We start from the raw sequence: 27224 nt of genomic DNA, 5'->3' as shown, positions 1-27224 counted from the left end.
TACCCTAATTTCTTATGATAGGGCATTTTTTTTTTTTTTTTTTTAAGAAAGCCTTTACAATATACACCTATATCTGTGAATCAATGAGGATCCAACTCTGCATAGATAAGAGTACATATTGCTCCTCGTCCGGGCATCGTAACCTGGGGAGGACCAATCTCAAAGTATATACATATATCAACAGATCAATGAAGATCCAACTGTGTACCTCATCTAGAACCTATACCCCTATTGGAAAGGGTTGGTAGTCACAGGTTTGTGCTATGTTCTGTTGTACTTTGCTTTTCTTTGCTAACCTCCACTTCCAGTCCACCACTGGCTAACTCAACCCCAGGTTAAGTTAGATATTGATGGAATCGCTACTGTCCTCTCTCTGCTGGTGAAGTGGACATTAGGTGACTCCATTACCCTTCTCATACTCCCTTATTGAGCTAGATTTTGATGAAATCTTTTGCTACAGCTCTTTTCTATTCTTTTCTGTACTTTATAATTCTCTCAATTCTTCATTGTTCAGTGTTGTGTATTGCTCTCGTACTATTACCTAGTTTATTATTCTTCATCTTACTTAGTACAATCAACAAAATAGCATTCTTCTAAATTAAAACTATACTATAATCTCAGAGAAATAATAAATACACTATTACTGAAAAAACATGCGAAGATATAGCCGAATTCCCCTTACCTTAAATTCCACAAAATAGATTAGCCTTACTATTATGTAGAAGTAACCAATACTCAAACTCTACATTTGGCCCACTTAAAATTCCCATATTTGGCACAAGCCCAGGCCAAAATGGGTACATAGATGATAGATCATTGTTACGGTCTATCATTTTCAACCTTGGACACCTATTTTTCCTTTACATTCTTCTTCCTTTCTTTTTTTCTTTTTCTTGTTCTGTTTTCTTTTCCTTTCTTTCTAATACCAATGGCTAAGACCACAAAGGATCTCACATATGTGCACACACACACATGGAAGAGGGGAGAAAGAGTGGCTGCTGGCCACTGTAGCAGCCAGAAACATCTCCTCCCCTTACACCCCATATCGTCCTTCAACTCCTTTTCCACTATCCTCCTTCCTTTAACTCATTCTCCACCCTCCACCTTCCCACTTTAGACTTGAAAAACTAGAAAATGAAAGGTAAAATACAAAAAAATAAAAATAAAAATAAAATAATAAAATAATTCATAACTGAGGATACTAAACCCATAATTTTATTTGAGGAAAAAGACTTACCTACCTTGTAAGATGAACAATTTTTCGTTGATTTGGGGCCAACCTTGCACTTCTTACGTGATATCAGCTCCAATCTTAGATTAGCTCCTTCATCTTCCACCTCTTTTTCTTTTATGCAAGATTCAGCCTCTTAAATCCTCTCTTTTCTTTCTTGCTTCACTCCCTTGTTCTCAATAACTCTCACTCTAAGCTCCTCTTGCTACCCTCAAAATCCCCTTGTAAACCCCATTTTCTCTCCACTGCGGTTTGCCTTCTCTTCCTCCCTTTTCTATGTTGTCTCGTCTTTTTCTCACTAAGCCAAATCCAAATGAGGAGTCTACCTCTGCCTCCCTTTCCTCTCTCTTCTTTCCTCTTTTTCCCATTAAGTCAAATCTCTAAATGATCGAGTGCATAGCGCACTGGTTGCAGCCTCTGCTTATAGAGCACACGCCAGGAGTGTGAAAGGTCTAAAGATTGACTCCTATCACATGTATTCCTCCCCCCCCCCCCCTTCCCCTCTTCCCCTCTTCCCCTCTTCCCCTCTAGTGTGTGGACATTAACTGAAAACGTGAAAAGAATTTTTAAAGCCAACAAAAATGGAATTTTTTGACCCTTCTGCTAACCTCTACATAAAAACCCATTTTCCCCACTCAGCTTCTGAGATAAACCTCTCAAACTCAAATATCACCGGGACACTCGACCAGCTCAACTTCACATCACTGCCAAATCTGACCCTCTTGGATCTCAACTCCAACAATCTCCAGGGATTGATTTCCTCTGGCATTGTTGATCTATCCAAGCTCATTTTATTGAACCTCGACAACACTAAGGGCCCGTTTGATTTTGTTTTCAGAAACGATTTTTCTGTTTTTTTGTACTCAAAAATAGAAAAACATCATATTTTCTGTTTGATTTTTTGATTTTGTTTCACTTATTTATAAAATAAAAATTGAAATTTATATCTATTTTTGTTTCTCGAAACAGAAATAAAGAGATACCTATTAGTTGTTTTTCTGTTTCTTAAAACAAGTGACGGAGAAAAATCGTGAAATCCATCCCATGTCCCGGCTCCCGACGCCCTACCCTCTCTATCTCTTTGTAGCTCTCCACAAGCTGCAACTCTCTCGCGAAACTCGACAACCGTCTCTGCTCTCTCGCAAAGCTCGACGTTCTCTACTTTATTGCGAAGTTCAACGTTCTCTGCTCTCTTGCAAAGCTCGAAATTCTCTTCTCTCGCAAAGCTCGGCGTCTCTTTGTCTCGTCAAGGAACGGTCTCACTGCAACTCTCCTTGCAGCAACGAGTTCGATTGTCAAGCTCAGGTATCATTTCGAGCACTAATTCACAGATCTGATTTCATCTCTGTAATGGAATGGAACCTGGATTGGATGCGGTTAGGGATTTGCATTGCAGTTATGTTTTGAATTTTTGTGTCTGGAAAATGATGGGAAGTCGGAGTACGATTTGTGCTCTGCTTCAATTGCAGCGGCAGTCGGAAAACCATTCCAAAAGTGGGGGATGGGGAGGAGGGGTTGCCCCTTAGATGCCCTGAGTGCAATGAGAATGGATTGATTATATGACCTTTGTGCTGCTGATTTTTACTCCTTTGATCTCACTCTGTTTCTTCTGTTTCCTTGTTTCCTTCTTCAGATTTTTTTTTTAATACAAATTATTTCTATTCTTTTGAGTTTGAATCTTGGAGTTGTGAGAATTGCTGTTGTGTTCATATGTATTAACTTCTGTCTATATATAATTTGGGGATTAAGAACAATTTCATATTCACCATTTGATGATTATCTTTGAGGTTTCACATCAGAAATATTTACAAATGCTTCTAGAGAAACTCTGTTTCAGTTTCCTGAAATTCAGTTAGGGTTGAAGTGTTGAACAACATTTCTAATCTGATCTATATCTGTTGTTTTTATTCATGAGAAGCAATCAATTTTTTTTTCTTTACATTTGTAGGTGTTTGTAATTTGTAGCTCTGGTTTCTGAATTTTGTCTTGCTTTACTTTTGAGAATCTCTTTGAACCACCAGTGGCCTCCTATTTTGAAATTCAATCGGGTGTTCCCTTGTTCCTAATTGAGAGGGGTAGCTATAAAAAGAAGGAACATTATTTAATGTATTACTGTATTTATATTAGTTTAGTTTGTTCTGTAATTATTAATTAACTATTCATCTCTGCTTCTTACTATCACATGAGAGATGAGATATTCTGAGGTAGCTAATTAAGTAGTTACTGATAAGTATAGACAAATGAAGGCTTTGATAACATTAAACAAATCCTCTGTAACCAATTAAGAAGGATTACTTAGGATTAGAAAATTTAAAGTGGGTATTAGTTGAGAAATATCAAAGATCCTCTCTCTCTCTAGTTTGAAATCTGAAGTGATCTTAATCTCCATATGTTAAGGGATGGGGATATTATAATCTAATTCTATGACTGACTTACAAGGCAAGTTAGCACATAACAGTCTGTCAAAACTCAATAAAGATGGCTTTACTGATTGCCCATTGGTTTGTCTGATGATGGTCTCTCAACCTTTTTTCCCTGCTTTGCTTCTCTTTCTTTTTTCAGCTCGTTTTACACTCTCCTTGTATATATTAGTGGTGCCCATGAGTCCACCACGATCATTAGAGAGAGATAGAGGCCATCATTTTTGAGCAGGCCACTCTTATCCAAGTGGAATGTGAACATGTTGTTTAACTAGTAGAGTTAAATTCAAATGTTTTAGTGAACATGTTGTTTAACTGTATGATTGTTTAAATCTTCATTTCATTGCATGCCATAGTTGTCATGAGTTGACGTCGGCTCCCTCCTATCATTGTTGATGGAGTTGAAAATTGCAGTTAAAAAAGGCGAGAATCAGAGGAAATTAGGAGTTTACTGTCCCAAGTTAAGATTGTTTTGGAGACACAAGAGACTGCATAAGTGATGATGTACCAATTAGTTGTGACATGGTTCAAAACTGAAGGTCTCTTAGATTACCGCAGCTTTTTTTGGGTACATTTTGTAGAAATATTACTGCAGCTTCAAGTGCTTGAATAGTTGGACAGTAGGACATTATTGTTAACATAACAATAGGGCCAATTAGTTGTGACATGGTTCAAAGCTAGCTTCTCTCTTCAATTCTCAAGATAGCAACAGCTTCAATGGCTAATTTAAAGGTCTTTTTAGTGGTTCTAAAAGAAGAGGGAGGTAGAGAAATTAAGGAAACTAATGAGCCTGGTTGGGCTTGATTGCAAATCGGTGGTTGATGTTCTTAATGAGCTAGTTTTTTTTTTTCCTAGTGACTCAAATAAGGAGACAGATTTCTTTGCTTCTTGTGCTGCTTGATTAGGTTTTTTTTCTGGGTCTGGTGGTGCTCACCACCCCCTTTTCTTTTTTCTTGTACTTTCCTGTATAAGAGCTTCTCCTATTCAGACTTTCTCTAATAATAGTTGCTTTCCTTTGTTATAAAAAAAAAAAAATACCCAAAGGAAAATTGAACTACAGAAGTTACTAAAAATGAACTCTAATGCTACAGAAGTTATATTGGGTATGTTGACTTTAATCTCTTCCATTTGTTTGAAGTTGGTTCAGTGAAAAGGTTATTTAACAATATCGTTTTTTCTTATGCCCCCTTATTCATTATCAATTATATAAGCAACAGAGAATGGTGCTGGGGCAATGGAACAGATATTCTCTGCTTCCTTGTAACCCAAGCAAGCACTCGCAGATTTGGAATTTTAATTGGCTGGGGCTATTGTTTCACATTTCTTGGATGAAGGGTTGGCAAAAATAGGGGAAAATTTGATGGCTTGACTTTGGTGTTGAGCTTTAATTTGGATTGACCAAAAATACTAGTCTTGTCATTGAGTATTCAAAATTTGCCTTGTAATCAGATACCCTCTTTTCTCTTTCTTATGCTTACTGCTTCAATTAACTCATTGAAAGAGTCTATGCTGATATTGTATTTGAGGGTGTTGTATCATTCTTATTAAATCTCATCTGTATCATTTACTCCTTGAGTTATTGGTAAATTTTTGTTGATGGTTTGGCAGAATCCATTGTGATCATGACTTTGACAATGAGGAATATTGATGGTGAAGATTGTACAGATTTAGCATTCTTAACACCCCCAAACAAAAACAGCTTGCACATTTTAGTTTTTTCTATTGCTTGCTGTCTCAATTGTTCATGTATTTGTGATCATGATATGTTGTGGAGAATGCAGTTGGCTACCAGTTTTTGGCCGTCTGTGTCTCTTTTGTTCTCTTCCATGGCCTTGCATACCATTTACATTTGATTGACCCTTTTCTTTTTCCTGTTTTGGTAGAGTAATCTGGTGACTTTCCTTCTTCATTTTGTGACCTCAATGGACATTTACTTCTATTATGGTTAGGCTTAAGACATATCTTGCAAAATTGAGTTCTTCTTGATGACTTCATTGCTCCAACTACAAGCACAAGTCAGAGAGGAGCAAGACAGATGTCAATGTTGAGGATAAATATAGCAAATCAAATGGCTATATCGAAGGGAATGCCTATGATTCCAATTGATGGACCTTGATGTTTTGATTTTAATGACTTTATGTTAGTTGCTACCATTAATGATTTTATGTTAGTTGTTAGAGTATATGTTACGTAATAGAAAACTCTATGTTCTATTTACTTATGTGACATTTAAAAAGATATTCCCTATTGAATCCCTATCACATTGGGCTTTTCCATTTTAATCATGTATGATGTCTTCCCTTTTGTCAAAATTCTAATGGCATAACTGTAATTAATGATACATGCATAAGAAACCATTTCTTGAAACAGAAAAATCAAACACTTTTTTGAGGTAAAAAAATTGTTTCTTGGAATAGAAACGGGAGAAACCGTTTCTGCTGTTTCTAGACACAGAAACGATTGAAACAAAATCAAACGGCCTCTAATTTCACTGATTTCATCCCCTTGGAGATGGGGCAATTGTCCGCGCTACGTGTTCTTGATCTCAGCGGTAACAATTTGGTCGGTTCAATTCCTTATTAGCTCAGCAATCCTTAGAATGTTTGGCACTTGGATCTTGGATCCAATTACTTGGAATCCCTTGACTCCTCTAAGTTCATTGGCATGTCTCAACTGAGACATACCTAAGCTTATTTCTCAATTCACTTTCTAAATTCCCCCCTTTCGTTCTCCATTGTGAAAATTTGATTTACCTAGATCTCTCAGAGAACAACCTGACGGGTACTTTATCGATCTCACTGGTGACTAGTCTACCCAAGATTCAATACCTCAATCTTATTGAGAATTTCTTTGAAGGAATTGTTGGCATAATAGGGTCTAGGAATAAATAAGAATTGTTTTTCCAATCTTATTAGAAAACAGGATCAACCATTTGCTAGGATAGGGATTTGAATTAATTAAATTCCATCTCATGGGGTGGGAGATCATTACCTTAAGTGTCACAAATAAAACACCTCATTAGGATGGTAGCCCTTCTTTAGTACTGTAGCCAAGACATGTAATGATTTTCAATGGGTTCAGCCACTTTTTGACCTCAAGCTGGTATTATTGTTTTCAATAGAAAGAAAACAATAAAGAAAAGCCGATGTCGTAATATATTATCGTTCTGTTATCTTTTTCTTAGAGTCCAGAGAAAAACCATGTATAGAGTTAAAAGGTAAAGTATTTTAATATCATGATTGCCACCACCCTTTTTTTTTATTATTAATAAAAGATAATGATGACACCTCAATTGAGGTGTCAATTATATGTGTAATTAAAATTCATTTTGCTTATAGTAATGACACCTCATGATTGAGGTGTTCATAATTTGGGATAACATAAAATACTCATTCTCTCTCACCGTCTTGCGGTTTCAACCACCAGATTGGCTCATATTTATCTGATATCAATTAAAATATATATATTTCAATAATCAATAAATATCTCTCTTATAATGAAATCATTGTACATACAATCTTCGGCCACCAGTACTGAGAAGAGGTATGATCCCAATGAAAAAATCCACTATAATTGTCGATCAGATAATATCAATAATTATCAATCAAAGACATATACCAATAAGTACAATATGAGTGGATATAATTTTTATTCTTCCCAAAGTTGTGGGAGTCAAATATCGATCTAATCTCTCCACTCAACAATATCACATAATAAACCTCCAGGCATGAAAATAAAACTATCATGGCCCAGGTTTCTCGAAATGTCGCATAGAGAATCTGAATTTCTGATTGAGTATCTTAAAATGTTTCAAAAATATTTTAAATTAAATATTAATATGTATTAATAATTTTGATAAAATTTTGTAAACATTTTGAAAAATGTGAACCGGATCCAAAAATTCATCCAATTATGTTCAGATATCCTCTCTTGATATTCCTCAAATAAATGGGAGTGGATCCCGTGTTGAGCGTCTCTTTCACCCACAACCAAAACATTATGAATCCAGTGTATCGATATATATAGTCCGAAGGATATCAACCAGTGATACACCAAAACTCATAATATTTATCTGCAATGATAAGGACCTTTCAAGTCTAGAGATCAATCAATGACTACCAAAAGGAATCTTATCCTTCAACAACTGACAGTATTCCATTCAAGATTCTTATTTGATCAAATTCAATATACACACAATATGTACACTCATATTTGTATCCCTGAATCAACATTCATGAGCACACACAATATGATGATCATATGAATAGAATGCCCAGTTCTGCCCCTAGTAATGAAAAAATTAAAGGTGAAAACCTATGGACAACCACAGCCTGTCAATGTTATGCAATCATAATTGTAAATATACAATTTATTTATAGATTTGATAGACATATTTTAACAATTTTTCACTTGGACATCAAATCCAATTACTTATGTATTTTAGTCTCATGTTTTCAACATGTCTCTCAAATGCATTTTGTGACAAACTTTTTGTCATAGGAGCTAATAAATTGTTTACAGAGTCAACTTTATCTATAAATACATCACCACGCTGGATGATTTCTCTGATGAGATGATACTTACATTCCATATGTTTGTTACGTTGATGAGCTCTAGGTTGCTTTGCTTATGCAATAGCTCCCCTATTATCACAATAAAGTTGTATAGGGTGCTTAATAAGGTCAGGGACCACATATAATTCAGTTAAGAATTTTCTTAACTAAACTCCTTCTTTGCCACTTCACAAGCTACCAGGTACTCAGCTTTTGTTGTGAAATCAGCTGTCGACTTCTATTTGGTACTCTTCCAAATAATTGCCCCACCACCCAAAGCAAAAACCATCCCAGATGTGGATTTTCTGTCATCCTTATCAATTTGAAAATCTGAGTCTGTATAACCCAGAACTAAAAACTGATCACAACCATAGACTAAGAAAAGATCCTTGGTTCTTCTCAAATACTTAAGGATATTCTTAACAACCATCCAATGTTCCTGTCTAGGGCTGGATTGATATCGGCTCACAATCCCTACAGCATAACTTATATCTGGCCTGGTATATAACATTGCGTGCATGAGACTCCCTACAACTGATGCATAAGGAATCCTCCTCATAGTCTCAATGTCCTCAGTAGTTTGAGGACACTGTGACTTAGATAATGTAAGTCCATGTCTGAAATGAACATTTCCTTTCTTTGAATCTTGTATGTTGAACCTGGCCAGAATCTTATCAATGTAATTGGATTGTGATAGGCCTAACATCTTATTTTTGTGATCTCTCACAAGTCTTATACCAAGGATATAACTAGCTTCCCTAAGGTCTTTCATTGAGAAATTAGTTGACAACCACACTTTTACAGATGTAAGCATGCCCACATCATTCCCAATGAGCAATATATCATCCACATATAGGACAAGAAAACAAACTGCACACCCACTAATCTTTATGTAAACACATGGTTCATCCAAATTTTGTTCAAACCTAAACAATTTGATAGTTTGATAAAAAAATGGATATTCCAACTCCTAGAGGCTTATTTGAGACCATAAATAGATCTCATCAACTTGCATACTTTAGTTTCCTCCTTTTGAGATACAAACCCTTTTGGCTGCATCATATAGATATCTTCATCAAGATATCCATTTAGAAATGATGTTTGTACATCCATTTAGAAATGATGTTTGTACATCCATTTAGAAATGATGTTTGTACATCCATTTATCAATATCATAATCATAGTATGCAGCTATTGATAATAAAATCCTAATGGATTTTATCATTGCCACTGGAGAAAAGGTTTCATCATAATCAATACCTTCTTCTTGGGTATAACCTTTTATTACCAGTCTTGCTTTGAAACAATCTACTTTTCCATCTATGCCTTTCTTTCTCTTAAAAATCCACTTACACCCAATTGGTTTTATATCTTGAGGTGGATCAACAAGAGTCCAAACATGGTTGGAATACATAGAGTCCATTTCTAAGCGCATAGCCCCTAGCCATTTAACTGCATCCACATCCCTAAGAGCCTCAGGATATGTATTTGGATCCAATTCAGATGAATCAGACACCATGTAAAACTCTTCTACTCTGTTTTCCTCTTACGTAAGAAGGGTATACCTAGTAGGAGGTCTAACAATCCTCCCACTATGTCTAGGCTCTTGGTGTTGTGGTGCAACATTAGGAGTTGCAGTAACAGGGCCTACTGGTACAATTGATGCAGAAGGAACTTGGTCATTAGATAATTCTTCTATAACTACAGGATCAGATTGTCTCACAATAAAATCCTCTTCCAGAAAAGTGGCATGCTTACTTACAATAATCTTTTGTTCTGCAGGGTTACAAAAATAATACCCTATAATACATTTTGGGTATCCTAAGAAATAACACTTATCTGTACGAGATTCCAACTTATCAGTTTGCTACTTTCGCACATGTGCAGTGCAGCCCCAAACCTTAAGATGTTGTAGACTAGGCTTTCACCTAAGGTACAACTCAAAAAGTGTCTTTGCAATAACTTTCGTTGGAACCCTATTTAGAATATATATACTTGTCTCTAAGGCAAAACCCCAAAAACTCAAAGGTAATTCACAATAACTTAACATTGATCGAACCATATCTAATAGAGTCTGATTTCGTCTCTCAGAGACACCATTTTGTTGTGGTGTCCCTAGGGTGGTCAACTGTGAAACAATCTCAGTAAGTTTGAGATAGTCCACAAATTCATTTGACAAATATTCTACTCCTCGATCAGATCTGAGGAATTTAATATGTTTATCTAATTGGTTCTCAACCTCGGCACGGTATTCCTTGAACTTTTCAAAAGTTTTCAATTTTTGATGCATTGGGTAAATATATCCATATCAAGAATAGTCGTCAGTAAAAGTCACAAAATATTCATACCCATGACGAGCTTGAACATTTATAGGACCACAAACATCAGTATAGATTAATTCTAACAAACTTTTGGCCCTCATACCCTTATTGGAAAAGGGTTTTCTGGTCATTTTACCTTGTAAACATGATTCACAGGTTGAAAAAGATTCTACCTTTAGACTATCTAAAGGTCCATCTTTTATTAACCTATTTATCCTATTTACTCCAACATGACCCAATCTCAAGTGCCATAAGTAAGTAGAGTTAACTGGAGCAAATTTTCTTTTCAAATCAATGTTTAAAACCTCATTAGTTTTCACAACTGAATTTAGAAAATATAGTCCATTTTCCATAAAACCAGAAGCAATAAAATTTTCATTATTTTTAATAACTAGTTTTGAACTGAATTGAAAAACATAACCAAATGAAATTAATTTAAAAATAGATATTACATTTCTTATAAACTCTAGTACATAGTATCAGACAGTAAAAACCAAAAACAGACATTTCTAGATTCAAAACAAAAGTTCCAACAGCTACTGTAAAAACTTCAGCTCCAGATCCCATTCTGAGACGTACTTCATCTCTATGAAGTCTTCTTATCTTGTTGAATCCCTGCAACACATCGCACATGTGGATTGTGGACCCAGAGTCCACCAACCAGGTATTAGTTGGACATTCCAACAAATTAGATTCATACAAAACATGGGATTCAGTATTACCTTCTTCTGATTTCTTCTTCAGAGTTGCAAGATATGCATAACAATTTCTTTTTCAGTGACCATCTTTCTTGCAATAGAAGTACTTTCCTTTTCCATTATTTTTAGTATCTCCTTCTGTTTTTTACTTTTACAAACCTTTTCTTACCAAACTTCTTCTTTTTCTTGCTCTTAGGCATAGAACAAAAGTCCCAACCTCTGTTGCCATTACTACTGCCTTTTGCTTCTTAAGCATTGTCTCTGTCTCTTGTAACATATTAATGAGCTCAGAAATACTAACAACAACTTTGTTTATATTAAAATTCATAATAAAAGAGTTGTATATATGAGGCAGAGAAGCAAGGATGATGTTAATCTTATATTGAGCATCAAAAAAGGTCTCAAGAGATTCCAATTCTTGAAATAGATTATTCATCTTCATCAAATGATCAAGAACTGAAGTCCCTTAAGACATTTTTGTAGTGTGGATAGTTACAGTGACAGCATGACGAGCATGACGGTTCTATTTGCCAAATGTCTCATACAACTCCCTCATCATGTCCCTTGCAGTTGACAGCTCATCGCATGACTTGATAATGTTCTTATCCAGAGAACCAAGGAGATAAATTTTGGTGGTCTTATCCAGAGAACCAATGATATAAATTTTGGCTTAAGAATCAATTTTATTGAATTTCTGGAAGGCCTCCATTTCCTCAGGGTTGGTAAAGTCAGGGCGAAAAGGAAATTCTTGGTCCAGGACACTTGATAGCTCCTCAGCATTAAGTACTAGCATTAGGTTTCTTTTTCAGTCCATATAGTTTGGACCTAACAGACAATTTTCATTTAACAGGGCAGTAACAGCCATAGGGTTTGACATAATTGACAATCTACAAATAAATAAATAAATGAGAATTAGAATGCATGACATTACCATTGAATAAAAGTGGATAATTCTAAATTAATGGTTTCTCACAATGTATGCCACCCTCAAACATATTAATGTGAATTGGAATACCACAATCTCTACATTCTCAACTTATCCTATCAGGAGTCATTGGAATATGTTGATTGGGTGGACTGATTTTGTCCATCATGTTTCATCACATGAAACTAGACTTCTAATATCTTTTTGGCTATCTGAGTGTCATATCTATTCCTATCGGATGACATACATTCAAGTCAAGTGTATACCTATTGTCTCGAAGTGAATCGTAGGTACTGTGGGATGATGCCTACTATTGCAGTGCACTCCCACTAGTTGTATCCACTACCTATCTTATAAGAGATGAACGCAAACCACCTCATTAACTAATCCATGCATTATCCTATCGGCATCTGCAAGAACCAGTCTATGAAATCTCTACGCTCACCAACAATAGGAGGCCATGAAAATTCTACTACTTAAGAATTACCATTTTACACTTAGTTTTGCAAATGAAGGGTTGAATATCATATATTCAATTAAATTTACATCATATGTAAAATATATGCATCATCTTATGATAGCATTCATCTCATTACATTTAGCATCATATTTAGCATTCCATGTAAACAACATTAATATCTCATAAAAATTATAATATAATTTAAGTGACAATGATTATGGGAAAGTAACAATATCAAAACATCACATCCAATGATAAGACATATCATCTTAAAGCGAAATTACTTCCATTGCCATCTCTGATATAACATTAATCTCCATCTCATCAACTATCTCCATTGCTTATATACAATAAAATAAGTAAAATCCTTAAATCTCAAATACATATAAAGTTAAAGCAACCTTGAAAATATTAACTCATTATATGAGTTTTTCAAGGGGAGTACATAAATTTACATTGGGAGAGAGAGAGAGAGAGAGAGAGAGAGAGAGAGAGAGAGAGAGAGAGATTTAAAGAGAGGTAAAACATGCAATAATAAACAAATCACATATCAACCATGACATTTTATCCCAACAAATCATTTATTGGATTAAATAATTTCCATAATCACTGACACAAATATGTATAAAATAATTAATTAATGTGCATTATCACATAAATAAAGCAATAAAGAGGGTTTTAACTTTTAACCATCCTTGACCACTACCAATTTTCTAACAATTAGAAAATAAATCAATTATTTGGATCAAATATTTTGACCCAATATATTGGTAGGAGAATGCTATGATACTTATAGGACATTCTTAGAGGATCAAAATTAGCATACACAAAAGTGCATTAAATTCAACCTTTACAATTTGGTCTATGAATAATACACATTAAATAATGATTTCAATTATGAAATCTTGATTCCTATGCAAACCCGATCCTGCAAATGGGATGGCTCTGATACCATTTTTGTTGGCATGATAGGGTCTAGGAATAAATAAGAATTTCTTTTTCAATCTTATTAGAAAACAGGATCAACCATTTGCTAGGATAGGGATTTGAATTAATTAAATTCTATCTCATGGGGTGGGAGAATCATTACCTCAAGTGTTACAAATACAATACCTCCTTGGGATGGTGGGCCTTCTTTAGTACTGTAAGCCAAGACATGTAGTGATTTCCAATGGGTTTAGCCCCTTTTTTACCTCAAGCTGGTTTTATTGTTTTCAATAAAAAAAAATCATTAAAGAGAAGTCGATGATGTAATACGTTACCTTTCTATTCTCTTTTTCTCAAAATCCAGAGAAAAATTATATATAGATTTAAAAGGTAAAGTATTTTAATATCATAATTGCCACCACCCTTTTTTTTTTTTTTTGAACAAAAAATAATGATGACACCTGATGATTGAAGTGTCAATTATGTATGTAATTAAAATTCATTTTGCTTATAATAATGACACCTCATGATTGAGGTGTCCATAATTTGGGATAACATGATATACTCATTTTCTCTCACCGTCTTACGGTTTCGGCCATCGGATCGGCTCATATTTATCTTACATCAATTAAAATATATATATATATATATTTCAATAATTAATAAATATCTCTCTTATAATGAAATCATTGTACGTACAATCTTCGGCCACCAGTACTGAGAAGAGGTATGATCCCAATGGAAAAATCCATTATAATTATCGATCAGATAATGTCAGTAATTATCAGTTAAAGACATATACCAATAAGTTCAATATTAGTGGATATAATTTTTATTCTTCCCAGAGTTGTGGTAGCCAAATATCGATCTAATCTCTCCACTCAACAATATCACATAACAAACCTCCAAGTATGGAAATAAAACTGTCATGGCTCATGTTTGTCAAAATGTCGTACAGAGAATCTGAACTTCCAATTGGGTATCTTAAAATGTTTCAAAAATATTTTAAATTAAATATTAATATGTACTAATAATTTTGAGAAAATTTTGTAAATATTTTGAAAAATGTGAACCAGATCCGAAATTTCATCTAATCATGTCCAGATATCCTCTCTTGATATTCCTCAAATAAATGGGAATGGATCTCGTGTTGAGCGTCTCCTTTGCCCACAACAAAGCATTATGAATCCAATGTATCGATATATATAGTCTGAAGGACATCAACCAGTGATATACCAAAGCCCATAATATTTACCTATAACAATAAGGACCTCTCATGTAATATCCCGCTTCTTAAACCCGGTCTGATTTCGTGGTTGAACCGGTTTAACTATGCAGGAACCGAGCCAGAGGATATTAGAGCGGGTTCCTTATGGGCTATGATGGCACGGGTGACCTTAAACACCGGCTGGCCCGACAAGTCCGAGCCAGTGCCAGAAGAGACGGGAGTACCCAAACCGTGTACGTGCACCTACCATAAGGCTATGTACGGATAAAACAGGTACTATATCTGTATTTTTAGATATATACGTAGGCTACAATGTATGCCTGGGGTGGGGTTTGAGCCGAGGTCCGAGCCCGGTCAAAATCCCAAGTTTTGACTCTCGGGTGGGTATGACAGGTGGGTACACCCACCCACCTGAGTGAACCATCCAACACTATTCACTTAAGTAGGAATAGTATATAAAGCTTTATGACTTCTTTTCTTTCCATTTATTACCCTCGTACGTTTGGTGAGAAAAGTAAAGAGGAGAGAGAAAAAAGAAAGGGAAGAAGAAAGGAAGGATTTCAGCGGCGCCGAAGCTCGATCTTGCCATTCCGGTGCCGGAAGAGTAATCTTCAACTCGAGATCTACAGTTGGAGGTAAGAAAAGTTGGGTTTTATGAACATTAACCATACCCACGCTTTAAACCCTTGATTCGAGTATGGTTTCTTAAGATCTTGTAAACACCCTTTGAAATGATGAATCTAAGGTTTAATAGATGATTTATGTGTTGATCTTGAAGGATTTGAAGAGATATTGACAAGGTAGAAGGAGCATTGCGAGTTGGAAGTGATTTGGAGGGTTTGAAGTCATACTTGAGCAAAGAAGGTAAGATGGTTCCCCTCACTCGAATCTAACTTAGATCTAAGCTAGAACCATCCTATAGGACTTTAAAAGTGTGAAGAATGGGTTGAGAAAAGCCCTATTTGGGTCCCCAAGGAATGGAGGAAGTTGAGAAGAAACTGAAGTTTTTCCGCCAAAATCGGCAGGTACAACCGGCGGGTCCCTACCCGCCTGAGAGCACCCACCTGAGAGGCCAGGGGGTCCCTGGCCAAACCGGCGGGTCCTACCGGCGGGTCCATACCTGCCGGTCCAAACCGGCAGGTAGGACCGGTGGGTAGACAACCCACCTGAGTGACCCACCTGAGTGGCCAGAATGTGATTCTTAGGTCCGATCGAGCCCAAATCGGACGTGGGACCTTCTTTCGACGTTCTAAACACGATTTTGATGTCGGATTTCATTAATGTTGATTCTAAAATGGTGAAGTACTAACCCCTCTCAATTATGTTAGGTTCACCAAATCCTACCCGAATCGCTCCGGATCTCACCCGTACCGAGCGGGAATCCTTGTATGCTACAGGTAAGTGGAGAGAGGACGTTTGGCCTTGTTTCAAGGCATTTGTTTGGCATTCATATAACCATATCTAATCTAGTCATGTCATCATGAATATGCTATATAGAATAGTCATTTCACACATTGGTGTGGTCATCATGAATATGCTATATAGATTAGTCATTTCACTCATTGATGTGCATATATGCTATGTTTACTTTTCAAATGCAAATTGAATGAGATGTTATATGTTGAATGTGTACATCATGTTGCATAATGCATTGATAGCCTAGATGCCGTGGTCGGCTTGGAAACGAATGCATTGGTGGCCCGTGGTATGGGACACGGAGGCACTATGCAGTCGTACTGCATATAGGAGCATGCGGTATTAGGATTTTCACCATCCCGTGCTACGACCCTTCCCAACAGGGGTTAAGGTGTTGGGTTGCCATTTGGGGGGAAGCAGGGGTCGCGGTTGTCGGACACTGTGGCGGTTAGGCATTACGCCCGGCGAGTCGTGTAGGACAGCCGGCAACCCCGGTGGTATTTCAAGAGGGCCAATCGTACTGCTTTTAAATTGCTGGAGTCAGCACTGTCATTTAATTTATTTACATTCTGTTGAGAGCCGGTGGACGGCATTGTCTTTATTTTTCCGAGTACTCACGGTGGGCCTTCTCCAACTGCCCTATGGGCGTATCGCGGGAGGGAGTTCGCGGCTCGTACCCGGAGTATACGCGCACTGTGGTTGTAGTAGCACTAAAACCAAAGACTTAGTAATGTTGATTAGGTGTATGTGATTTAAAATGATTTGCATGGCATGTAGTGCATATGATGATGTGTGGACTGTTGTGTGTGGTCCACCTCTCTACTTATTGAGCTAGTGAGCTCATTCCACGTGTGCACCCCTTTTTAGATGATTTTGCAGGTCATGCATCTGAGGAGCATGGGGTGGGTCCCACAGTCGAGTTTCCTGAGGAGGACTGGTGGACCCCTGATGAGTTTGAGCACGGCGTAGACTGCGCGTGTGAGAGCTGTGTTGCGGGGCAGCGGTTCTGAGGCCGAGCTGAGCTCCAGCCTTGATACCGAGCCGGGCTGTGTACTCTGATGTTTTGATGATTTCTGTATATATTTGATATTTGAACTTTATTCTTTTGTGTATATATCATGCCTTTGGGCCCAAATGTATATAATTATTGTATCGCCATTTGGGTATCAGGTATATGGGAATTATTACAGGTAAAACTTAGTCTTCCGCTGATTTGATGAGTTGATTTTAGTGTGTGTATGCTGTGGTGGAATACAGTGTCTGATGATCCTGGCAGGTTTGGGTTAACCGGTGTTAACTCGGTCGCCGCTCCGGTTCAGTGTGAACGGGGTGTGACAAACGGTGGTATCAGAGCGTGATGCTCTGCTTCACTCACAGCATACCATTAGAATCCCGTAGATTCTATAATAGGAAAATGGGGTTGGGCTAATATAAAAGCTTTAAAGATTAAAAGTCAAAGAAAGGAAGTATAAAATTGGGTTATATTATAAGTTGCATTCATGGCATGCGTGAGTGTAGATAAAAGGTAATTAGGTTGGTACTATAACCTATAAAGTACTATTTCGACGAAATTTCGGCAGCATAACGACGTAAAGCGGGATTTCCAAAAATTTTACACAAAACCTGATAAACAACAGATAATAATATAACCAAGGGCACAGATAGAAAAATCACATCACCACAAAACCACACAGGTACTCCACATATGAAAACACCACAACAATCCACTATCCAAAGATATTTTATTCCATAAATGAAATCAAGTTACATTGCAATTACAAGGAGTGAGCTAAATAAATGTACAATGTCTACAAAAAGAGCAAAATGGATAAATAGCTGTGTGGGCAAGCCAAGCCCTCACTGGTCGTCGTCATCGTCGTCGATGATCACCACGTTCGCTGGAGGCCTGGAGTTAACGTCGAAGCGGTGATCGTAATAATCTAACCTCGTGTTCACCACTTGTACCTCCCTCCGAAGCCGGCCATAGTCTGCTGAGATGGCGTTGGCCCTGGTGTCCAAGTCCTGACCCAGCCTACGGAAAGAATCCTCCAAAGTGGTCTGCCTGGAGGCAATCTCGTCCAGCCGCCTCAGTATCTGGACCTGGCCATCCTGCAATGCCCGCATGGAGGCTGTCCTGTCCTCGTAGTCGTAGTCGCCACTCTCAGGTGGTGGGGCTGCAGCTCTGGAAGAACTAGGGCCCGTACCTCTCGACTCCTGAGGCACCTCCTCAGGGATGCTGCCGCCCATCGGCTCCTCCTCCTCGTCCTGAGGAACGTAGTCCTCATCCTCCTCACTGGACTCCTCCTCCATGAGGACATCCTCTACAGGGGCAGCCCTCCTACCCCTACCTCTCTGAGCTCCCGATCTCGGAGGTGAATCCATGAGGGTGTGGAGACCCATCTTCAAGAGGTTGCTCCGATCGAACCTATCGGCCGGAGTCTTCCCCTCCTCTCCGCTCAGATCCACCCTGAAGAACTCGAAGATCCTGGTGAGGATCCTGCCGTAGGGGAATCCTCCGTCCTCTGGGTGGGAAGCATGGTGCTCCATCGCTCGGAGGATGATATAGGGAAGGCACAAGTGCTCCCCGCCTCCCTCTGCTGCTGTGAAAATACAAAATGCTATGAAAGCCGTCATGAAACCTACCTGGTTCTGATGACCTCCTCTGGGGAGCAGGTTGAACTGGATCAACCGGGCGAAGAGACGGACCTCAGGGAAGAAAGATGTCTCGGACTCCGGGCGACTGCTGCTGCCGCAGATGGTCTCGTAGATGAAGTCCGGTGTCTCCATGCTCATGAACGGTCCCTGAGGTCTACTCCTGGGGGACTGTAGTATCGGTGTCCCGCCGCCGATATGCCCAGTATGCTGGCCAAGGTGTCTACCGTCAGCTGGATATCCACTCCCTTCACCAGGCTGCTGATGGTGAATTCCCCGTACTGATACGATACCTCGAGGTTGCAATAAAACCGACGGACGAGCTGCTCGTAGCACGGTCGGTCTACCTGAAGAATCGTGTCCCAGCCCAATGCTGAGAACCTCTCCTGAAGCTGGCCTTGTGGAAGTCCTCGACTACCACGGTCTTTTCCATCAACACTGGCCCCTTCAGGAAGTTGGGCCATTTGGCTGCGGCCTCTGCACTAGTGAAGTGCTCCTCATCGTAGTCTGAAGGGTCAGACTGAGCAGGTGCAGGTCTCCCTGTGCGATGAGCTGAAGTGCTGGTCTCCGCACTTTTCCGCTTAGAAGCGGTGGTCTTGCGTCGAACGCCAGAGGAAGATGGTCCTCTGCCGGTGCGTGAAGACATCCTGGCAATAAGTAAAGAAGTTGGGTTAGTACAGTAATAAAAGACAGCAGCATTAAAGAAGGGAAATCCAAAATCCAATTTCTGCAAAATGGGAACGGCGACGATCTAGAAGGATGGGAAACTTATGATATGAAACATGGTGATGGCAACGCATGGAAACGTGCCAAAACAGTAAAATGACAGCAAAGGAGAGCATGAGCATACATGAGTGGAATGGTGGGTTTCGATTCATTGAGCCATTCATAGTGGAGTGAAAGTTTGAAACTAGGTCTAGAATGAAATGCCATAGTAATGGGATGTTGAAATTTCAAGAATATACCCCAAATAGGTTATGGAATTCGATGAGTACAAGTATGGATGAAAATTTAGGAAACCAAGCCAAAATAGGAATTTTCATGGGAAATACATGGGGTTTCAAGCATAATGGATGATTCAATGAAATCTAACTCATATCTAGCGTAAAACAAGCGGAATGCATTACAAAGGAGTCGTCAATTTGAGCAAAAGAGTAAGGATTGAAGAAACCCCAAATTTGGGAACCTAGGGCATCAATTTGGGTTTTTCTCCAAATAGAGTGGGATGATTCCTATACACTACAAATGAGCACAGTGGAATCATCATAAACACATGTAATACTTTTCTATGGTGGAAAATAGAGAAAGAAAGCCTAGAAAGTAAACCCTATTCAAGCATTTCACCAAATTGAAATTCTGGAAAAAGGAGAAGAAGAGGAACTTACTTGGATGAAGATGAGTTGACTCTTCACTAAAGCGCCGTGTGGATGAGTGGAATCGCGAGTATGAGCGCCGAGTAGACTCCCAAGATCGTCCAAAAGGAAAAGGAAGAAAGAGAGGGGAGAGAGTGAGAGTGACAGGCAAAACAGGGCCTGAAGGCCCTGTTCGTGTTTTATTTCGGGCATGACCGCGGGTCAGACCGGCGGGTCCCTACCCGCCGGTGACACCCGCCGGTTTGGGTGTTGGGACCGGCGGGTCAGACCGGGTCCCTACCCGCCGGTTCATCCCACCGGTTTGGGCAGAGGGAAAAATTTTAAAATTTTGAAAATTTTCTTTCTTTTCTTTTCCCTTCTCTTCTCCTATTGTGAATTCATTGGTTTATGGTGGATATTAGTCCTCTGATCAATGTGCTATGGTCGAGTGGGATCATTAGCATGTATGTTGTGGACTTTGCCTGTATCTTGGAATTGAGCTATGATTAATTACAGGCTATCATACACTACAACACCTCATATAATGGCATATGATTGTGTGCCTAAATCAGTTTATGGTGTTTAATCAATATGGTGTGTGATATGTTCCAGGTACAAGGATACGATGGTACGTACTAGATCCGGTAGTAATGCCCGAGGTACCTCGCGGGGTCCTCGTCGGGTCGGTCGACCACGAAATTCCGGAGGGGCCCGTTCTGTGGGGCATACCTCACCTCCACTACCTGCAGAGACCCATGGTCAGGGTGGGGCACATGGGGACCCACCTATGACTGCACTCCCGGACCCTCCACCGGTCATTACACCGGGAGATGTTGCTACAATAATTCAGCAGTCCCAACAAGCTTTCCAGCAACAAATGCTTCAACAACAGCAAGCATTTATGACTGCCATCCAGCAACAGTTGGATTTTTCTCAACCGGGTCAACCTCCCCGGGTGCCCACTCCGCAGGACCCACCTGTAGGGTCGGGAACGGGACCACCAGTGGGTACACCTCCAATCCCACCATTCGGTATTCCTCAGCATGGGATGCCTCCTCCATACTCCTACTATCCCGTCTATGCTCCTAACTTCCCGGCGACGAGCAACACGTCAAGGGTGGTAGAGTCGTTCAAGAGGAACTTACCACCGGTATTCTCTAAGGTGGGGAGTGATCCTCTAGAACCGGATCAATGGATCCAAGAATTGGAGAAGATATTTGAGGTGCTTGAGTGCACGGATGCCCAGAAGCTCATTTGTGCTGGGTTACAACTCAAGAAAGAGGCAAATTCTTGGTGGCAAGCTTCCAAGCCTATATTGATGGCTGCTCATCCAGAACCTACTTGGGAGCAGTTTAAGGAGTTGTTCTTGGATAACCATTATCCGCGCAGTTTCAGAGATCGGAAGGAGACTGAGTTCATGGCCTTAACTCAAGGAGGTAAGACTGTCCTTGAGTATCAGCAACAGTTTGAAAGTTTATTCCATTTTGCCCCAAGGCATATGCGAACAGCTGAAGAGAAGGCACAAGGTTCCTAAAGGGCCTAAAAGCGTCTATTGGGTCTGTGCTGGAAGTCTTGGATTTGACCGAATATGGCCAGATTGTACAGAAGGCCAAAACAATGGAAGATAAGCAAAAGGGTGAACAGTCCCTCACTCCTGGACTGTGGAAGAGAACAAATCCATTCCCGGATGCGGGAAATTCCTCCAAAGCATACCGTGGGTCATACAGTTCTGGGCCTATGTATAGGCAGCCCTATAGGCCATCTGGCTACCCTTCTAGGCCAGTTGGTGGTTCGGGTTCTACTTCTTTTCGCCCGAACACTAGTGTGGTACCTACAGCTTCAAGACCACCTCGACCTCCATCTGCAGCGGGTCAAGTGCAGAGGGGCCCCGCTCCAGTTCTGACGTCTCAGATTCGTTGTTTCAACTGCCATTCCTATGGGCATTATGCGAAAGACTGTCGGTCCCGACCAGCCTTGCCCTCCAGTCAGCCCTCTGCTTACCGACCTCCCTTGCCTCGAGGCAGTCAACCGCAGGGAAGGATGTATGCCCTATCAGCCGAGGAAGCTGAGGCTAGTACAGAAGTTGTAGCAGGTACATTTTAAATTAAGAAGTTCATTATGATTAATATTGATGACCTGCTGAAATTATATACATTGTTATATTAGGTATTCTACCCATATTGGGCATACCAGCCTATGTTTTATTTGATTCAGGAGCTACTCATTCATTCGCATCTAAGAGGTTTGTAGGGAAGCTTGGGATGTCACCCAGGATCCTAGACCAGGGAATGATTGTTAGTATGCCTACTGGTAAGATTGCACAGTTGAAGGAAGTGTATGGACCGTGCCCGGTGGAGATTAGTGGAAAGAACTTTGATGCGCAACTCATTAAGTTCAATATGCAGAATTTTGATGTTATATTGGGTATGGATTGGTTGTCGGTTCATCGAGCTAATGTGATCTGTGCGGAAAGGCTGATTAAGGTAACAGATGACGAAGGGAAAGAGTGGGTGTACCGAGCAGATACCATGAAAAGGGTGAGGAAGGTTCTGGTCTCCGCTCTCCAAGCGGTAAAGTTGCTAGAAAGTGGATGTCAGGGTTTCATAGCCTCGGTACTCGATGTTGATGCGAGAGTTACACCTCTAGAAGAAGTAAAGGTGGTTAAGGATTTTCCCGATGTTTTCCCAGATGATCTGGTGCATTTACCCCCTGATAGAGAGTTGGAGTTTGCCATAGACTTGACTCCTGGAGCAGCTCCAGTATCTAAGGCTCCATATAGGATGGCACCAGCTGAATTGAAGGAGTTGCAGATGCAGTTGCAGGAACTATTGGAAAAGGGGTTCATTCGCCCAAGTGTTTCACCTTGGGGTGCCCCGGTGTTATTCGTCAAGAAGAAGGATGGTAGTTTGCGTATGTGCATAGATTACCGGGAGTTGAATAAGCTGACCATTAAGAACCGGTATCCATTGCCAAGCATTGATGATTTATTTGATCAGCTGCAGGGAGCCAGAGTATTTTCAAAGATATACCTTCGGTCCGGCTATTATCAGCTCAAGATAAAGAGTAGTGATATACCCAAAACAGCATTGAGGACTCGATACGGTCATTATGAGTTCCTAGTGTTGTCCTTTGGGTTAACCAATGCACCGGAAACATTCATGGATCTAATGAATCGAGTATTTCAGGATGTGCTCGACAAATGGGTAATTGTTTTTATTGACGATATCTTGATCTACTCCAAGACCGAGGAGGAGCACACTCAACACTTGAGAATGGTGTTACAGAGGTTGAGAGATCAATAGTTATTTGCCAAGTACAGCAAGTGTGAATTCTGGCTTGAACAAGTTGGATTCCTGGGGCACGTAGTGTCTAAAGCTGGAATCGAAGTAGATCCTGCTAAGGTGAAAGCAGTAGTGGAATGGGAAAGCCCCAAGAATGTTACAGAAATTAGAAGCTTCTTGGGTTTGGCTGGATATTACCGGCGTTTCATCGAGAATTTTGCTCGGATCTCAGCACCAATGACCAAGTTGACTAAAAAGGGTGTGAAATTCGACTGGGCAGCGGAATGTGAGAAGAGCTTCCAAGAATTGAAAGAGAAGTTGGTGACTGCCCCTGTGCTAACTATTCCTGAAGGCACAGGTGGAATGACGGTCTACACCGATGCTTCCAAAGTTGGGTTGGGTTGTATTCTCATGCAACGCGGAAAGGTAATAGCGTATGCATCCCGACAACTAAAAGAATATGAGAAGAATTACCCCACTCATGACTTGGAACTAGCGGCAGTCATCTTTGCCCTTAAGATCTGGCGACACTATTTGTATGGGAAAAAGTGTGAGATATACAGTGACCACAAGAGCCTCAAATACTTCTTCACCCAGAAGGATTTGAATATGAGACAGAGAAGATGGCTGGAACTCATGAATGATTATGACTGCGATATTCAGTATCATCCCGGCAAGGCTAATGTAGTGGCAGATGCATTGAGTCGGAAGACACAGACTGTGTCGCTTTCATGCTTAGCAGTCAGCTCACCACTGGTGCAAGAGGCGATGCTAATGGATGAAACCCTCTTGTATGAAGGGGCAACCCTAGAGCTTGAACCTCAACCAGAAAACCTTAAATGGTTGACGGTATCCTTATCGGCTCTACAGGTGCATCCGGCAATTAGACAAGAAGTGATTGTGAAGCAACCTTTGGATCCCGAATTGCAGCGGATCAGAGTTAAGGTTCAAGACCAAACAATGAACGACCCAGATTTTACTTTAGCCAGTGATGGGGCATTGATGTTCCGAGACAGATTGTGTGTGCCTGATGATTTGGATATACAAGATAAGATAGTGAGAGAAGCACATAACTCCGAGTACTCACTTCACCCAGGAAGTACCAAAATGTACAAAGACCTCAAACAGAGTTATTGGTGGCCAAGCATGAAAGTCACCATAGCTTTGTATGTAGCAACTTGTCTTACCTGCCAGAAGGTGAAAGCTGAGAGGCATCTACCTTATGGTACCCTTCAGCCACTCCCAGTACCAGAATGGAAGTGGGAAAGGATTACAGTGGACTTCATCACCGGACTACCATGTACACCTAAGGGAATGGATGCGATATGGGTGATTGTGGATCGGCTTACCAAGACTGCCCACTTCATTCCTATCAAGACCAAGTTCTCCATGACCAGACTAGCACAACTTTACATGGACAACATAGTGCGATTACACGGAGTGCCAGTGAGCATTGTTTCAGATAGGGACCCAAGGTTCACTTCCAGATTTTGGAAAAGTTTACAGCGTGCCTTGGGATCGCAACTGAAATTGAGTACAGCTTTTCACCCACAGACGGATGGTCAGTCGGAGAGAATCATACAAATATTAGAAGACATGCTCAGGGCATGTGCAATGGAGATGAGTGGCAGCTGGGAAGAATATATACCTCTTATGGAGTTTGCATATAATAATAGTTACCAAGCTACAATTGGGATGGCTCCATATGAAGCGTTATATGGCAGAAAGTGCAGAACTCCTTTGTATTGGAATGAGGTAGGTGAACGTCGAATGTTAGGACCTGAGATGATCCAAATGACTTGTGACAAGGTCGACGTTATTAGGGAACGGATTAAAGCAGCTCAGTCCCGTCAAAAGAGCTATGCGGACACCCGCAGGAAGGAGATTGAATTTCAGCCAGGGGAAAAAGTATTTCTCAAGATCTCTCCTACTAAAGGTTTGCAAAGGTTTCACAGAAAGGGGAAGTTGAGTCCAAGATACATGGGACCATTTGAGATCTTGTCCCGGGTTGGCTCAGTAGCCTACATGCTAGCTCTGCCACCTTCACTTGGAAATGTTCACAATGTATTCCATGTATCCATGCTGAAGAAGTACGTGCATGATCCATCTCATGTACTACCTGTGGAACCAGGGTACCTAGAGGCTGATATGACCTACACAGAACAGCCAGCTGAAATTTTGGACCGGAAGGTGAAAACCCTTCGCAACCGCTCCATTTCCTATGTAAAGGTGCGATGGGCTGATCATTCACTTGAAGAAGCATCTTGGGAGGTAGAAGAAGAAATCCGAGCCAAGTACCCTCATCTTTTTGATCAACCAGGTACGCAATTTCGAGGACGAAATTTTTCAGAAGGGGGGGGTAATGTAATATCCCGCTTCTTAAACCCGGTCTGATTTCGTGGTTGAACCGGTTTAACTATGCAAGAACCGAGCCTGAGGATATTAGAGCGGGTTCCTTATGGGCTATGATGGCACGGGTGACCTTGAACACCGGCTGGCCCGATAAGTCCAAGCCAGTGCCAGAAGAGACGGGAGTGCCCAAACCGTGTACGTGCACCTACCATAAGGCTATGTACGGATAAACAGGTATTATATCTGTATTTTAAGATATATACGTAGGCTACAATGTATGCCTGGGGTGGGGTTTGAGCCGAGGTCCGAGCCCGGTCAAAATCCCAAGTTTTGACTCTCGGGTGGGTATGACAGGTGGGTACACCCACCCACCTGTGTGACCCATCCGACACTATTCACTTAATTAGGAATAGTATATAAGACTTTATGATTTCTTTTCTTTCCATTTATTACCCTCGTACGTTTGGTGAGAAAAGTAAAGAGGAGAGAGAAAAGAAAGGGAAGAAGAAGGAAGAGGAAGAAAGGAAGGATTTCAGTGGCGCCAAAGCTAGATCTTGCCATTCCGGTGCCGGGAGAGTAATCTTCAACTCTAGATCTACAGTTGGAGGTAAGAAAAGTTGGGTTTTATGAACATTCACCATACCCGAGCTTTAAACCCTCGATTCGAGTATGATTTCTTGAGATCTTGTAAATACCCTTTGAAATGATGAATCTAAGGTTTAATAGATGATTTATGTGTTGATCTTGAAGGATTTGAAGAGATATTGACAAGGTAGAAGGAGCATTGTGAGTTGGAAGTGTTTTTGAAGGGTTTGAAGTCATTCTTGAGCAAAGAAGGTAAGATGGTTCCCCTCACTCGAATCTCACTTAGATCTAAGCTAGAACCATCCTATAGGACTTTAAAGGTGTGAAGAATGGGTTGAGAAAAGCCCTATTGGGGTCCCCAAGGAATGGAGGGAGTTGAGAAGAAACTGGGGTTTTTCCGCCAAAACCGGCGGGTACAACCGGCAGGTCCCTACCCGCCTGAGAGCACCCACCTGAGAGGGGGGGTCCCTGGCCAAACCGGCGGGTCCATACCCGCCGGTCCAAACCGGCGGGTAGGACCGGTGGGTAGACAGCCCACCTGTCTGACCCACCTGAGTGGCCCCGAAGGTGATCCGTAGGTCCGATCGAGCCCAAATCGGACGGGTGACCTTCTTTCGACGTTCTAAACACGATTTTGACATCGGATTTCATTAATTTTGATTCTAAAATGGTGAAGTACTAACCCCTCTCAATTATGTTAGGTTCACCAAATCCTACCCGATTCGCTCCGGATCTCACCCGTACCGAGCGGGAATCCTTGTACGCTACAAGTAAGTGGAGAGAGGACGTTTGGCATTATTTCAAGGCATTTGTTTGGCATTCA

At 40.3% G+C, this 27224-nt stretch overlaps 1 long non-coding RNA gene across 1 annotated transcript; it reads left to right on the top strand.

Moving 5' to 3' along the window:
• The first annotated feature begins 2259 nt into the window (after positions 1 to 2259).
• LOC122083885 lies at positions 2260 to 5903 on the top strand. Its single transcript, XR_006141745.1, has 2 exons — positions 2260 to 2536; positions 5535 to 5903. It is a non-coding gene; the product is annotated as an uncharacterized LOC122083885 (long non-coding RNA).
• Positions 5904 to 27224: the final 21321 nt, after the last annotated feature.

Source organism: Macadamia integrifolia, chromosome 7, assembly GCF_013358625.1.
Source record: "Macadamia integrifolia cultivar HAES 741 chromosome 7, SCU_Mint_v3, whole genome shotgun sequence".
Lineage (NCBI taxonomy): Eukaryota > Viridiplantae > Streptophyta > Magnoliopsida > Proteales > Proteaceae > Macadamia > Macadamia integrifolia.
This window is presented reverse-complemented; position numbering and strand designations above follow the sequence as displayed.